Source organism: Hyla sarda, unplaced genomic scaffold (genome assembly GCF_029499605.1).
Source record: "Hyla sarda isolate aHylSar1 unplaced genomic scaffold, aHylSar1.hap1 scaffold_26, whole genome shotgun sequence".
NCBI lineage: Eukaryota > Metazoa > Chordata > Amphibia > Anura > Hylidae > Hyla > Hyla sarda.
Window position 1 is genome coordinate 114,936 of NW_026609289.1, and position 8,052 is coordinate 122,987.

Here is an 8,052-nt window from a genome sequence, read left to right on the forward strand (position 1 = left end):
AAATGGGTTTTTGGGTTCAAAATGTGTATTTTTCCCTTATGCTGCTATCCTTTTATAATCCATAATTTTTGGGCCAGGTAGTCTAATTACTTGGCGACATAATAACAGTATGAGTGCATGGTTTGGGAAAATAGATGCAGAAGGACAAATGGATGAAAGGATGGCCGCATCTGGCACCTTTACTGTTTGCTTTTTTTCAATGCAAAGGAGGAGAGTATAATTATTAAAAAGGGTATTTTTGGAGATGGACAGGCAGGCTGTAGGGGAGGAGGTAGAAAGAAAGAAAGAAGGGGCAGCGGCACCCATTGCCGGCGCCGCTTCCCTGTTGCCTCCCCCATACCCGGTTGTATAATTACCTGTTGCTGGGGTCGGGTCAGCGCTGCTTCAGGCCTCCGGAGTGCATCCCCTTCGTCAATGCTATGCGCTGCATGGCGCGGCGCAATGACGAGTTACATCACTCGTCATTGCGTCGCACAACGCATAGCAATGATGTAGGGGATGCACACCGGAGGCCTGAAGCAGCGCGGACCCGACCCCGGCAACAGGTAATTATACAACTAGGGATGGGGGAGGCAACGGGGCAGCGGCGACGGCAATGGGTGCCGCTGCCCCTTATCTCCCCCTGGCTATCGGTGCAGCTGCCCCATTGCCGATACCGCTTCTCTCCCCCTGGCTATCGGCGCTGGCAATGGTACAGCGGCACCGATAGCCAGGGGGAGAGAAGGGGCAGCGGCGCCGATAGCAGGGGGAGAGAAGCGGCGGTAGCAGGGCTCTAGACCCCAGGAAAGGCAGGGGGAGAGAAGCAGGCAGCGACGGCCTCTCTCCCCCTGCCTTTCCTGGGGGCTCTGTGGGGTGAGAAGCAGTGTATCGGGGTATACACATGCACACACACGCACCCTCATTTTATGAAGGATATTTGGGTAAAAAAATTCTTTTACCCAAATATCCTTGATAAAATGAGGGTGTGTGTTATAGGCGGATGCGTGGTACATCCGATAAATACGGTAATGTTCCCTTATGCTGCTACCCTTTTATAATCCATAATTTTTGGGCCAGGTAGTCTAATTACTTGGCGACAAAATAACAGTATGAGTGCATGGTTTGGGAAAATAGATGCAGAAGGACAAATGGATGAAAGGATGGCCGCATCTGGCAACTTTACTGTTTGCTTTTTTCAATGCAAAGGAGAAGCGTATAATTATAAAAAATCGTATTTTTGGAGATGGACAGGCAGGCTGTAGGGGAGGAGGTAGGCCTGTATTTTGAACTTAAAAACTCAAATGGGTTTTTGGGTCCAAAATGTGTATTTTTCACTAATGCTGCTATCCTTTTATAATTCATAATGTTTGGGCCAGGTAGTCTAATTACTTGGCGACATAATAACAGTATGAGTGCATGGTTTGGGAAAATAGATGCAGAAGGACAAATGGATGAAAGGATGGCCGCATCTGGCAACTTTACTGTTTGCTTTTTTTCAATGCAAAGGAGGAGCGTATAATTATTAAAAAGGGTATTTTTGGAGATGGACAGGCAGGCTATAGGGGAGGAGGTAGGCCTGTATTTTGAACTTAAAAACTCAAATGGGTTTTTGGGTTCAAAATGTGTATTTTTCCCTTATGCTGCTATCCTTTTATAATCCATAATTTTTGGGCCAGGTAGTCTAATTACTTGGCGACATAATAACAGTATGAGTGCATGGTTTGGGAAAATAGATGCAGAAGGACAAATGGATGAAAGGATGGCCGCATCTGGCACCTTTACTGTTTGCTTTTTTTCAATGCAAAGGAGGAGCGTATAATTATTAAAAAGGGTATTTTTGGAGATGGACAGGCAGGCTGTAGGGGAGGAGGTAGAAAGAAAGAAAGAAGGGGCAGCGGCACCCATTGCCGGCGCCGCTTCCCTGTTGCCTCCCCCATCCCCGGTTGTATAATTGCCTGTTGCTGGGGTCGGGTCAGCGCTGTTTCAGGCCTCCGGAGTGCATCCCCTTCGTCAATGCTATGCTCTGCATGGCGCGGCGCAATGACGAGTGACATCACTCGTCATTGCGTCGCACAACGCATAGCAATGATGTAGGGGACGCACAACGGAGGCCTGAAGCAGCGCGGACCCGACCCCGGCAACAGGTAATTATACAACTAGGGATGGGGGGAGGCAACGGGGCAGCGGCGACGGCAATGGGTGCCGCTGCCCCTTATCTCCCCCTGGCTATCGGTGCAGCTGCCCCATTGCCGACACCGCTTCTCTCCCCCTGGCTATCGGCGCTGGCAATGGTACAGCGGCACCGATAGCCAGGGGGAGAGAAGGGGCAGCGGCGCCGATAGCAGGGGGAGAGAAGCGGCGGTAGCAGGGCTCTAGACCCCAGGAAAGGCAGGGGGAGAGAAGCAGGCAGCGACGGCCTCTCTCCCCCTGCCTTTCCTGGGGGCTCTGTGGGGTGAGAAGCAGTGTATCGGGGTATACACATGCACACACATGCACCCTCATTTTATGAAGGATATTTGGGTAAAAAAATTATTTTACCCAAATATCCTTGATAAAATGAGGGTGTGTGTTATAGGCGGATGCGTGGTACACCCGATAAATACGGTAATGTTCCCTTATGCTGCTACCCTTTTATAATCCATAATTTTTGGGCCAGGTAGCCTAATTACTTGGCGACATAATAACAGTATGAGTGCATGGTTTGGGAAAATAGATGCAGAAGGACAAATGGATGAAAGGATGGCCGCATCTGGCAACTTTACTGTTTGCTTTTTTTCAATGCAAAGGAGAAGCGTATAATTATTAAAAATCGTATTTTTGGAGATGGACAGGCAGGCTTTAGGCGAGGAGGAAGCCTGTATTTTGAACTTAAAAACTCAAATGGGTTTTTGGGTTCAAAATGTGTATTTTTCACTAATGCTGCTATCCTTTTATAATCCATAATTTTTGTTCCAGGTAGTCTAATTACTTGGCGACATAATAATAGTATGAGTGCATGGTTTGGGAAAATAGATGCAGAAGGACAAATGGATGAAAGGATGGCCGCATCTGGCACCTTTACTGTTTGCTTTTTTTCAATGCAAAGGAGGAGCGTATAATTATTAAAAATGGTATTTTTGGAGATGGACAGGCAGGCTGTAGGGGAGGAGGTAGGCCTGTATTTTGAACTTAAAAACTCAAATGGGTTTTTGGGTTCAAAATGTGTATTTTTCACTAATGCTGCTATCCTTTTATAATTCATAATGTTTGGGCCAGGTAGTCTAATTACTTGGCGACATAATAACAGTATGAGTGCATGGTTTGGGAAAATAGATGCAGAAGGACAAATGGATGAAAGGATGGCCGCATCTGGCAACTTTACTGTTTGCTTTTTTTCAATGCAAAGGAGGAGCGTATAATTATTAAAAAGGGTATTTTTGGAGATGGACAGGCAGGCTGTAGGGGAGGAGGTAGGCCTGTATTTTGAACTTAAAAACTCAAATGGGTTTTTGGGTTCAAAATGTGTATTTTTCACTAATGCTGCTATCCTTTTATAATCCATAATTTTTGGGCAAGGTAGTCTAATTACTTGGCGACATAATAACAGTATGAGTGCATGGTTTGGGAAAATAGATGCAGAAGGACAAATGGATGAAAGGATGGCCGCATCTGGCAACTTTACTGTTTGCTTTTTTTCAATGCAAAGGAGTAGCGTATAATTATTAAAAAGGGTATTTTTGGAGATGGACAGGCAGGCTGTAGGGGAGGAGGTAGGCCTGTATTTTGAACTTAAAAACTCAAATGGGTTTTTGGGTTCAAAATGTGTATTTTTCACTAATGCTGCTCTCCTTTTATAAACCATAATTTTTGGGCCAGGTAGTCTAATTACTTGGCGACATAATAACAGTATGAGTGCATGGTTTGGGAAAATAGATTCAGAAGGACAAATGGATGAAAGGATGGCCGCATCTGGCAACTTTACTGTTTGCTTTTTTTCAATGCAAAGGAGGAGCGTATAATTATTAAAAAGGGTATTTTTGGAGATGGACAGGCAGGCTGTAGGGGAGGAGGTAGAAAGAAAGAAAGAAGGGGCAGCAGCACCCATTGCCGGCGCCGCTGCCCCGTTGCCTCCCCCATCCCCGGTTGTATAATTACCTGTTGCTGGGGTCGGGTCAGCGCTGCTTCAGGCCTCCGTTGTGCATCCCCTGCGTCGTTGCTATGCACTGCATGGCGCGGTGCAATGACGAGTGACGTCACTCGTCATTGCGTCTCGCAATGCATAGCAATGATGCAGGGGACGCACACCGGAGGCCTGAAGCAGCGCGGACCCGACCCCGGCAACAGGTAATTATACAACTAGGGATGGGGGAGGCAACGGGGCAGCGGCGACGGCAATGGGTGCCGCTGCCCCTTAAGCCCCCCTGGCTATCGGTGCCGTTGCCCCATTACCGGCGCCGCTTCTCTCCCCCTGGCTATCGGCGCTGGCAATGGGACAGCGGCACCGATAGCCAGGGGGAGAGAAGGGGCAGCGGCGCCGATAGCAGGGGAGAGAAGTGGCGGTAGCAGGGCTCTAGACCCCAGGAAAGGCAGGGGGAGAGAAGCAGGCAGCGATGGCCTCTCTCCCCCTGCCTTTCCTGGGGGCTCTGTGGGTTGAGAAGCAGTTTATCGGGGTACACACATGCACACACACGCACCCTCATTTTATGAAGGATATTTGGGTAAAAACTTTTTTTACCCAAATATCCTTGGTAAAATGAGGGTGCGTGCTATAGGCCGGTGCGTTGTACACCCCGATAAATACGGTAATGTTCCCTTATGCTGCTACCCTTTTATAATCCATAATTTTTGGGCCAGGTAGTCTAATTACTTGGCGACATAATAACAGTATGAGTGCATGGTTTGGGAAAATAGATGCAGAAGGACAAATGGATGAAAGGATGGCCGCATCTGGCAACTTTACTGTTTGCTTTTTTTCAATGCAAAGGAGGAGCGTATAATTATTAAAAAGGGTATTTTTGGAGATGGATAGGCAGGCTGTAGGGGAGGAGGTAGGCCTGTATTTTGAACTTAAAAACTCAAATGGGTTTTTGGGTTCAAAATGTGTTTTTTTCACTAATGCTGCTATCCTTTTATAATTCATAATGTTTGGGCCAGGTAGTCTAATTACTTGGCGACATAATAACAGTATGAGTGCATGGTTTGGGAAAATAGATGCAGAAGGACAAATGGATGAAAGGATGGCCGCATCTGTCAACTTTACTGTTTGCTTTTTTTCAATGCAAAGGAGGAGCGTATAATTATTAAAAAGGGTATTTTTGGAGATGGACAGGCAGGCTGTAGGGGAGGAGGTAGGCCTGTATTTTGAACTTAAAAACTCAAATGGGTTTTTGGGTTCAAAATGTGTATTTTTCACTAATGCTGCTATCCTTTTATAAACCATAATTTTTGGGCCAGGTAGTCTAATTACTTGGCGACATAATAACAGTATGAGTGCATGGTTTGGGAAAATAGATGCAGAAGGACAAATGGATGAAAGGATGGCCGCATCTGGCAACTTTACTGTTTGCTTTTTTTCAATGCAAAGGAGAAGCGTATAATTATTAAAAATCGTATTTTTGGAGATGGACAGGCAGGCTGTAGGGGAGGAGGTAGGCCTGTATTTTGAACTTAAAAACTCAAATGGGTTTTTGGGTTCAAAATGTGTATTTTTCACTAATGCTGCTATCCTTTTATAATCCATAATTTTTGTTCCAGGTAGTCTAATTACTTGGCGACATAATAACAGTATGAGTGCATGGTTTGGGAAAATAGATGCAGAAGGACAAATGGATGAAAGGATGGCCGCATCTGGCAACTTTACTGTTTGCTTTTTTTCAATGCAAAGGAGGAGCGTATAATTATTAAAAAGGGTATTTTTGGAGATGGACAGGCAGGCTGTAGGGGAGGAGGTAGGCCTGTATTTTGAACTTAAAAACTCAAATGGGTTTTTGGGTTCAAAATGTGTATTTTTCACTAATGCTGCTATCCTTTTATAATCCATAATTTTTGGACCAGGTAGTCTAATTACTTGGCGACATAATAACAGTATGAGTGCATGGTTTGGGAAAATAGATGCAGAAGGACAAATGGATGAAAGGATGTCCGCATCTAACAACTTTACTGTTTGCTTTTTTTCAATGCAAAGGAGGAGCGTATAATTATTAAAAAGGGTATTTTTGGAGATGGACAGGCAGGCTGTAGGGGAGGAGGTAGGCCTGTATTTTGAACTTAAAAACTCAAATGGGTTTTTGGGTTCAAAATGTGTATTTTTCCCTTATGCTGCTATCCTTTTATAATCCATAATTTTGGGGCCAGGTTGTCCGATAACTTGGCAAAGGGAAAACAGTATGAGTGTATGATGGTTTGGGAACATAGGTTTAGAAGCACAAATCGATGAAAGGATAGCAGCATATGGCAACTCAACTGTTTGTTTTCCAAAGCAAACAAAGAGTGTATAATTATTAAAAAAAGGTATTTTTGGAGATGGACAGGCAGGCTGAAGGGGCGGAGGTAGGCCTGTATTTTGAACTTAAAAACTCAAATGGGTTTTTGGGTTCAAAATGTGTATTTTTCACTAATGCTGCTATCCTTTTATAATCCATAATTTTTGGGCATGGTAGTCTAATTACTTGGCGACATAATAACAAAATGAGTGCATGGTTTGGGAAAATAGATGCAGAAGGACAAATGGATGAGAGGATTGCCGCATCTGGCAACTTTACTGTTTGCTTTTTTTCAATGCAAAGGAGGAGCGTATAATTATTAAAAAGGGTATTTTTGGAGATGGACAGGCAGGCTGTAGGGGAGGAGGTAGAAAGAAAGAAAGAAGGGGCAGCAGCACCCATTGCCGGCGCCGCTGCCCCGTTGCCTCCCCCATCCCCGGTTGTATAATTACCTGTTGCTGGGGTCGGGTCAGCGCTGCTTCAGGCCTCCGTTGTGCATCCCCTGCGTCGTTGCTATGCACTGCATGGCGCGGTGCAATGACGAGTGACGTCACTCGTCATTGCGCCTCGCAATGCATAGCAATGATGCAGGGGACGCACACCGGAGGCCTGAAGCAGCGCGGACCCGACCCCGGCAACAGGTAATTATACAACTAGGGATGGGGGAGGCAACGGGGCAGCGGCGACGGCAATGGGTGCCGCTGCCCCTTAAGCCCCCCTGGCTATCGGTGCCGTTGCCCCATTACCGGCGCCGCTTCTCTCCCCCTGGCTATCGGCGCTGGCAATGGGACAGCGGCACCGATAGCCAGGGGGAGAGAAGGGGCAGCGGCGCCGATAGCAGGGGAGAGAAGTCGCGGTAGCAGGGCTCTAGACCCCAGGAAAGGCAGGGGGAGAGAAGCAGGCAGCGATGGCCTCTCTCCCCCTGCCTTTCCTGGGGGCTCTGTGGGTTGAGAAGCAGTGTATCGGGGTACACACATGCACACACACGCACCCTCATTTTATGAAGGATATTTGGGTAAAAACTTTTTTTACCCAAATATCCTTGGTAAAATGAGGGTGCGTGTTATAGGCCGGTGCGTTGTACACCCCGATAAATACGGTAATGTTCCCTTATGCTGCTACCCTTTTATAATCCATAATTTTTGGGCCAGGTAGTCTAATTACTTGGCGACATAATAACAGTATGAGTGCATGGTTTGGGAAAATAGATGCAGAAGGACAAATGGATGAAAGGATGGCCGCATCTGGCAACTTTACTGTTTGCTTTTTTTCAATGCAAAGGAGGAGCGTATAATTATTAAAAAGGGTATTTTTGGAGATGGATAGGCAGGCTGTAGGGGAGGAGGTAGGCCTGTATTTTGAACTTAAAAACTCAAATGGGTTTTTGGGTTCAAAATGTGTATTTTTCACTAATGCTGCTATCCTTTTATAAACCATAATTTTTGGGCCAGGTAGTCTAATTACTTGGCGACATAATAACAGTATGAGTGCATGGTTTGGGAAAATAGATGCAGAAGGACAAATGGATGAAAGGATGGCCGCATCTGGCAACTTTACTGTTTGCTTTTTTTCAATGCAAAGGAGAAGCGTATAATTATTAAAAATCGTATTT